The sequence below is a fragment of the Elephantulus edwardii genome, unplaced genomic scaffold (genome assembly GCF_000299155.1).
Source record: "Elephantulus edwardii isolate Elephantulus edwardi_28Jun2011 unplaced genomic scaffold, EleEdw1.0 scaffold00075, whole genome shotgun sequence".
In the NCBI taxonomy this organism is placed as follows: Eukaryota; Metazoa; Chordata; class Mammalia; order Macroscelidea; family Macroscelididae; genus Elephantulus; species Elephantulus edwardii.
The window spans coordinates 15,594,829-15,598,331 of NW_006399825.1; positions in this window are offsets into that span (position 1 = coordinate 15,594,829).

Sequence of the window (3,503 nt, forward strand, 5' to 3'; positions counted from 1 at the left end):
CCCTTTCTTTACAGATTGGCTGTCTTCGTAGGGGATTCGAACTAACCATTTAGCCGCCCCCATGCATTGTCCAAATATTTAGGACAAAAACCACAAGGAAAAACACCTTTAATTTTATGACGCTCCAAAGGAAACAGTTCAAAATGAAGAGGCGTGAAAGGCTGAAAATGGAGTGCTAATTTATTTCTCTCTTTATTACCTACCTATCACTTTGGGTAATCTGAAAATCACCTGAACAGTGGAAGAGGAGTCAAAGTTGGAAAAAGAGTAAAAATATGTGTAAAATAACCAATCAGAAGTGTCACCATCGTTTAACTTGTGTGTAGTTATACACATGGCCTTTCTATTAACCCTGTCTGTTCGTTTTGCTTGGCCAGAGAGACTGTCAAAAATAGGAAAGGATTTCCAGTTCTTCACAAACATACAAAAGAAAATCATTGAAGAATGAGTATATAAAACTTGGGCTTTAATGAGGGCTCAGAAAGAGCTCTAGTGACAGAAATCTTTGATGTTGTAGTTCCAATCCACCCGCAGTTCCAAGGAAGAAGCCTGAGTGATCTTCTTCCCTTGGGATTTGTTGTTGTTATTATTGTTGTTACGAGCCCTTGAGTTGCCTGCGACTCAGTGACCCTATGTACAACAGCCCTAGACCCTGCTCTATCCTGTGCCAATCGCACTATCTCTGACACACCTACCCTCATTACCCCAGTCACTGAATCAATCCATCTCAAAGAGCATCTTCCTCTCCTGCGCTGTCCCTCCATTCTCCCAAGCATGATGTCCCTCTCCAAGGACTGGTCCCTCCTTTCAACATGTCCCAAGTATGGCAGACAAAGCCTCAGAATCCTTGCCTCCAAGGAGCAGCCTGGTTTAACCCTCTCTAACCTGTCCATTTTCTTAGCAGTCCATGGTATATTAAATACTCTTCTCCAGCACCATAGCTCAAAGGAATCAGTTCTCCTTCTATCATCCCTATCTAGTCACTATCCAGCTCTCTGATGCATAGCAAGTGATTGCAAAGACCATGGCTTGTATCAGGTGCACCTTAGTCTCCAGAGTGATATTACTTCTCTTCAGTACTTTGGAGAGGTCCCTAGCAGCAGACATTCCCATCGCAATACGTCTTTTAATTTCCTGGCTGCTGGTGTCAATAGTGTTGATTGTGGAGCCAAGCAAACTAAAGCTGTTAACAATCTCAATCTCTTCACCATCTATCATGATGCTGCCAATTGGCTCAGTGGTGAGAATCTTTGTTTTCTTGGGATTTAGAACCTCAGAAACATGAGGCAAGGTTGCTATGGGTACGAAGTGATTCAATGGCAGTGCGTTTCAGCGGAGAGTTCAATGTAGAACTCTAATCTTCCATTTAAGAAACTTGGGTTTGCTTTCTGATCAATGTACCTCACACCCAGCCACCCTTCCTGTATCCCTGCTGGCCAATAGAGGCTTGAATGTTGCTGTGACCCAAAACTGGTTTTAGCGGAGCTCTGGACAAAGACTAAGCCGCAAGAAAGGTCTTTGGATGCATTTCAAGAAAGGTTACAGCTAAGAAAACACTAGGAGTGATTCTACTCTCTAACATGTGGGGCTGCTGTGCATTAGGATTGTCACAGAAACAAGTTTGGGGTACTTTTTAGGTTTGGTTTGGTATTTACACATTAGAATACTACTCAGTGATAAAATGAATAAATCATGTTTCACATTATGACTGGATTGAGCACATCCATGTTTTAGGAAGAAAAAAGTAGTCCCTGACCCTCAGGACCTGGTCAGGCCTTCACAGGCTTGGCTTGGGTTCTCCAGTTGAATAGGGTTTCACACACACCAGACAAGGCCACTCCATGACCACATTGCAATCTGATCTGAGCCTAGACAAAACAGGAACGTTGTCTAAACCACATTCTTGGCTGATGGGCGTGACTGCTGCTTCCTTAACACTTATTACTTTGGTATCAGTCTTCCCTTCTAGATAAGATTCCATGAGACACTCCCCAGAGTGTTAAGTTCCCCTTCCTTAACCCCTCTTCATAATCATGCTGACATGAGCCCCAATCCTGGAATGCTCATACAATGCGCCTTCTTCCTGTTTCTTTCTGAGATGCCTCAAGGTCGTCTGTGGGGTGTGTGTTATTCCTTACTGTGACAAGCCAATACGTGTTTCAGGAGACCCTTGACTGGAGGGCATCGACCCAAACAGAGTCAAAGAAATAATTGACACATAGATACACACACACACACACACACACACAACTTCTGTTCAGCTGTGAATTTTGTATTTTTTTTCCTCTTTAAATAAAATTAGTATAAAACCTAACAAACCCAAGCTGCTGCCATTAAATTGATAGATTCATGAAAACCCCTTGTTGAGTTTCTGAGGCTGTAAATCTTAACAGGAGTAGCCTGCCCACCATTGTTCACCCTCAGAGCAGCTGTTGGATTCAAAGCCCTGACCTTTCAGTTAGCAGTCCAACACATTATCCGCTATGACACCAGGGAGGTCTTTAAAGTAAGGAAACTCATCACCATCGAGTCAGACCCACAGCTGACCCTCCTCTGAGCTCAGCGCCTGTAAATCCGCAGGGGAGGAAATTGCCCATCTTTCTCCGGCAGAACTGCTTACAGAATTGAACCACCAGAGAGACACCCTTGATGGGTTATCCCCACAGCTCCCTACAGACCACACCTCCAGAGCTCCCTAGGATAAGTAAAAGGCAATGCTAATTAAGTGATTTGGGCATGTGCTATCACACAGTTGATAGAAGTATATCAATAAAATCAGGGAACAAGGATGACAAAGGTCTGTGTGTGGTGTTAGTTCCCAGGGGAGGGAGACGATGGGGTGGCTTGAGGCACAATCCAGGAGAGGACCCAGGTAAAGACACTGCTCAGAGAGCCTGGCTAAAAGCCTGCTAAGCCCAGCAAATCGGCCTAAAAGCTTTGCTCGTGACCTCTCCTCCAGATATGTGTCTAGAAGTGGATTCAAGCGTCGTTTCACTTGACAGAGAGTGCACTCAAGAGCACATGGACCAAGAAACCTGCAGCCTGAATAGAGCTTGGTTCGTTCAGGGGTGTGCAAGGAGAGGGCAACACTGCAGCCCGAGGAAGAGCATGCTGCACACGGAGGGGCCTTTCCCTACAAAGCCTGGATTACTTTCCTTATCAGAAAAAGGAAAAAGAAAAAAAAAAGCTTTGTTGTTTTTTTTTTTTTTGGGGGGGGGAGTTCTACACTTGATGCTCCAAAATAAAATTATTGCGGAATTCTAAAGATGATGGTCCTTAGTCACCCTTAAAACCTAGGAAAAAATTTCACCCCAGGGCTCAGATTACAGTCACGCAATAAAAACTCATTGCCAAGAGCACAGAAACAGCTCAAATGCCCAACTGCGATTGAATGGATTGAGAAACGATGGGACATTCACAGGATGGACTACTGCACAGTATGCGGGAGCAATGGTTTTGTAAATCACTATCTAACTTGAGAGGAACTGGAGAGTAGTATGCTG